Genomic DNA, 5,519 nt, shown 5'->3' with positions numbered 1-5,519 from the left:
CATAGAGCCGCGGCTCTAATTCCAACTTTTCACCAAATCATCAATTTAACCCCCGGTTTCGCCTAGTTTCCATTCCTTAGCCCGTTTAACACCGTTTCTTCAAAAATTAAGCATTTTTCCTCCAATTTCAAGCTATTTCTTCCATAACCACACTTAATCCTGAAAACACAATAAACACCGGCATAATATCGCACAAAACCAAATAAAAGATTAAAATTGCATTTTAAAACACGCCATAAAAACATACCAAAACTAGTCCTAACAAATTCCCCCAAACTTATCCTTTACTCGCCCTCGAGTAAAGAACACAACTAAGACTCTATAAACCTAAACAACCCAAATTGACAACCATTAAAATAGCCTCAAAATTCATGAATGCCATATGCATATAATTCTAAAGAAAAGTAACGTGCCACTTCAAAAATTAATCCAGAATTTCAATCAAAATACTTCACCAATTCACTGCAATTCATCGATACTCATGCTCATTCACCCATAACCAATAAATGTAAAGAATTGAACCAATCTATGCATGCCAAATTCTCACCATCAATCCACTCAACACGATTATTCCATATGCTTGCTATTCTTACTATTCTCCACTAATGTAAACAAATACACACTTAAAAATCAATAGGACTTTACAAAGCTTGTAATAGATGGCTTAGGTAAAGGTGGATGAGAAGACATTTTAGGCTCCAATATACCATAAGCATTCAAACCAAACAACCTATCCCATTAACTCAACTTCACATCCCATTGTTACTATCTTTCTTTTTTTCTTTTTCAAGATTGAGAAGAGTTGACTATGTATTCATCACATTTTTTTTTTCAAACTACATTCCCCCAAACTTAGATTTTTCAGTAATTAAATTAAGGAATGTAGTTTATTCTGAATTTGTAATAATTTTTTTCTTTTTGTTTCTCTCTTCTTCAATCTTTTGTTTTTTTTTTTTTTCTGTATTTGCATTGAGTAACCACATATTTCCTTTAAACATTCACTCCCCCTTCCCATCAAAAGATATGTTTTATGCTCATGGTATAGGACAAAGGGAATAATGAATATACGGATACAAATTTAGGCTCAAAACATGTGTTAAACAATGAAAAAGGTAAATTTTAAAGCTCAAATAGGGTAACTAGGGATAAAAATATATAAGGGTTAGCTTGAAAGGCTCAAACGTTCCAAAGATGGCCTATATCCTCTTCTTAAGTGTGTATTGTTTAGGATTTCATCTCAAATAGCAAGCAAGCAAGTTCTAGAAAAATTTCAACTTGTAAAATCCACAATCCAAATTCAACATGCATATACAAAGTTCAATTCCCACATTTACAACTATGAGCAATAGTTCAAACAAATATCCAATTAACCACAGTGAAGTGACAAAGTATTTCAATCAAGCACACGGATTTTTTTTTATATGCACAACTCTTCCTTCGGATTATACAACACAACAATCATTCAATCTCATTGGCAAACAATTATCTAATTGGTTTACACTCTAACAACCCCGTGAAAACTAGACTCAAACACAATAACAACTAATACTAAACTTGAAAAACAACAAATAACAGCAAGCTAAAAAAATAAATCCCTTCCCCCAAACTTAAGACTAACATTGTCCCCAATGTTAAACTCAAATAAAAAGAAAGAAACTTACCTGGAATGGGAGTCGTGCTAAAAAATTCTGATGGAAACCCTTAAATTGCATTTCTGGGCCCAATTGGCGTCGCAACGCTAGTGTGTAGAGCTGCGGCTCTAATTCAAATTTTCTGGCACTTCCCCTTCTGATCACATTAGAGTTGCAGCTCTAATTCAACTTTTGTGCTATTTTGCTGCTTTTTTTCACGTTTTTCACGGTTCTAATTACATAAAACATTAAAAAAAACTAAACAAAAATAAAATAAAATAGAATAGTTCAACTAAAAAAATAATAAAAACGAAAACATAAACTTGAGATGCCTCTCAAGGGCGCTGTCGTTAACGTCATTTAGCCGGACGCTGACCACTTTCTTAAATTCAACTCGGATCCAAACCACCCCTCATGTCCTTAAGAGCCATAATATCATGAGAAGACGCTCGTTTATTGATATTGCACATTTTTGGAACTTTCCATCGCTCATGAAACAATCGAGCTTTCTCACTAAAGATCTTTTTCATTTTATGACGAATTGTTCGCTTGCCACCTTCAACCATAGATTTCTTCTTAGTAAATTTCAGCTTATCACCCTTACTTTCCACCACATCAACTCTACAACAAGTTGGAACCTCCGTTGCTGCAAAAACATTAAATGTTACCTCTTCTTTTTGCACTCGCAATTTCAACTCACCTTTTTGCACATCTATTAAGGCCCTACCAGTTGCTAAAAATGGCCTTCCAAGAATAATTGGAATATTTTCATCTTCGTCCATATCAAGAATAATAAAATCTGTAGGAAAGATGAATCTATCGACCTTTACTAACACATCTTCTATGATCCCTCTCGGATGAGCCAGTGATCGATCCGCCATTTGCAAAGACACAGTAGTTGGCCGAGCTTCTCCCAATTTTAAATTTTGAAAAAATAGATAGAGGCATTAGATTTATACTAGCCCCTAAATCACATAAAGCCTTTGTCACCATTGAACCCCCTATAGAGCATGGAATGTTGAAACTACCCGGATCTTTAAGCTTGGGAGGTAGCTTCTTTTGAAGTATCGCACTGCACTCCTCAGTAAGTGCCACTGTCTCATAATCCTCTAGTTTCCTTTTCTTAGTCAAAATTTCTTTCATAAACTTCACATAACTCGGCATCTGTTCAAGTGCTTCAGCAAAAGGAATGTTGATGTGTAGCTTTCAAAAGATATCCAAAAATTTAGAAAACTGCTTGTCAAGCTTATTCTTTTGAAGCCTCTGAGGGTATGGGATCTTTATATGGTGATCTATGCTTATTTCTGGCTGCTTTGTCTCAAGGTTCTCATTAACTTCTTCAACGTTACCCCTTTTCTGCTTGTTCTCTGTGATAGGTGCCTGTTGATCCTGCTTCTGCTCAACTTTCTTCTCTATACTTGGTCCCTCATACACTGTTCCGCTCCTCAAGGTAATAGCTTGACACTGTTCATTAAGATTTCCCTTCGGATTCACTTCAGTAGTGCTTGGAAAGTTCCCTTGAGCTCGGTTTGCCATAAGCGTGGCCAACTGTCCAATCTGAGTTTCCAAGCTTCGAATAGATGCCCTCGTTTCAGTCATAAAATGAGTCAACACATCGGCCTGACCGTCTTGCTTTGCTTGCATCTGTTTCTGTGCAGGTCTTACTGGTTGCTGTTGATAAAACCCAAGAGGAGGTCGAGGATACTGCGGTTGATTTTGTTGAAATTGTTGCTGACTGTCCTGCCCAGTTGTCCACGAAAAGTTTGGGTGATTCCGCCACCCTGGATTGTAATTCATGGAATATGGGTTATTGGAAGGTCTTGGGAAGTTCCCTATTGCTTGCACTTGCTCCATAGGCATATTGTTAAAATCCCTATTCGTGCATTGTTCAAATAAATGAGGCCCCCCACATAACTCACAAATTATCTGCATTTGCATCACTGGAGCCTGAGCATGAATGTTATTCTGCTGTAACTGTTTAGTTAAAGTTGCCACTTGAGCTGACAACATTGAAATGGCATCCAATTCATGCACTCCAGCCACCTTCTTATTGGTTTCTCTTTCTGATGGCCATTGATAGTTATTCATGGCCATTTCCTCCAACAGATCATAAGCTTGGTTGGCGCTTTTACTCATGAATGCTCCTCCAGACGCTGCATCTATGATTGTGCGAGTAGTACCACACAAGCCATTGTAAAAAATATGGACTAGCATCCATTTTTCGATTCCATGATGGGGACATTTTCTCAACAGCTCCTTAAACCTCTCCCACGCATCATACAACGATTCACTATCTTTTTGGTGAAAATTGTTGATTTCACCTCTATACCTTGCAGACAGCGATGGTGGGAAAAATTTTGCTAAAAATTTTTGAGTCAGCTCCTCCCATGTTGTTATAGAATTGGCTTCCAGAGAAATAAGCCAACTCTTTGCTCGGTCCCTCAATGAAAACGGGAAAAGTCTCAACCTCACTGCATCGTTTGTCACTCCATTCATCTTGAATGTGGCGCAGAGCTCTAGGAAATTAGCCAGATGTAAGTTTGGGTCTTCTGTTGGCAATCCCCCAAACTGAACTGATGATTGTACCATTTGCAAAATAGCAGGCTTAATTTCAAAATTATTAGCCTCAACCGTTGGAGGTCTAATGCACGACTGTGCCCCCGTTACAGTAGGTAGCACATAGTCCCGCAAACTTCTTTGCATTGGTTGCTGAACTGGTGCAACTCCTATTCCTCCAACATTACCCGCAGCAATCCCAGCATTTCTATTCTCATCGTTACCATGGGCGATGTTGTCAACCCCTCCGTTACCTCTGTTCTGAGCCATTTTTTCTACCCTTTTCTGTTTCCGATTTCTTCTGCAGGTTTTCTCAATTTCCGGATCAACAGGCACCCTTGACTCAGACCCCTGTCGTCGCATAAACTATATGAGTACCTGAAATCACAAAGTGCAACAGAAAACTAGAATGAGAATGGTAAGAAAGGTAACCAAATTAGAAAAAGAATTACTTTCTTGATATTAGTAAAAACAGTCCCCGGCAACGGCGCCAAAAACTTGTTGTGTAAAATCGATACGCAAGTGCACGTAATCGTAACAAGTAATAAAGAGTAAGTGAGATCGTTCCCACGAGGACTGTATACTAAGTACCCAAACTTAATTCCTATTTCTATTTGGCTAACAATAATTGAGTCACAAGAATTAACCAAAATTGTAAAACAAAAATCTAAAATTAACTTCAATAACTGAAAACAAATAACGTTACGAAAATTCAATGGATTAAAAACTAGGGCAATTAATTTCATCAACCATCCTCTTTAATTCTCCTTAACACAAATCTTACTATTCAATTATTCTCTTGTGATAGCAGGTCAACAATAATAACTTATATTCGTACTAGGATATATAAGTCTCAATCTTATGCAAATTTTCTACATCTCTGTGATAAATAAACATAAGATAGGCATTAAGATTAACAACCCTAAAACTACACAGACCACACAGGTACTCTCGTCCTAATATGAAATCTATGTTTATTCAATTATAGCATATTCAATTCTCACTTCTCAGATTTTGAATCAAAATCATATATTTCATGTCAATGGTGATCAATCATTCACAAGCATTAGAATCAAATTGAATAAATCACAAGATAAAATTGAAATCATAAAACTTGCATTAATTTAAAATAAAGGTTCAGGAGAATCCATTAACACCCTAGACTAATAGTTTAGTTCATGATTAAATCCATAATAACCATAGAAGAAATTAAAAGCATCCAAAATACAGAAATTCAAAGTAGAAAAGAAGAAAACTGTGATGAATTCTTCAAATCCGCTTGCAATTCTCTCCAATGTGCCTTTAGCCGTCTCCTTAGGTTAATCCCCTCTA

General features: G+C 36.7%; 1 non-coding gene across 1 annotated transcript; it reads left to right on the top strand.

Annotated features, from left to right (window-relative positions):
• Positions 1 to 3,855: 3,855 nt before the first annotated feature.
• On the top strand, positions 3,856 to 3,962 carry LOC133793131 (small nucleolar RNA R71). Its single transcript, XR_009874591.1, has one exon. It is a non-coding gene; the product is annotated as a small nucleolar RNA R71 (small nucleolar RNA).
• Positions 3,963 to 5,519: the final 1,557 nt, after the last annotated feature.

The sequence above is a fragment of the Humulus lupulus genome, chromosome 7 (genome assembly GCF_963169125.1).
Source record: "Humulus lupulus chromosome 7, drHumLupu1.1, whole genome shotgun sequence".
NCBI lineage: Eukaryota > Viridiplantae > Streptophyta > Magnoliopsida > Rosales > Cannabaceae > Humulus > Humulus lupulus.
Note: the sequence above shows the minus strand (reverse complement) of the source record. Positions and strands in the feature narration are given on the sequence as shown.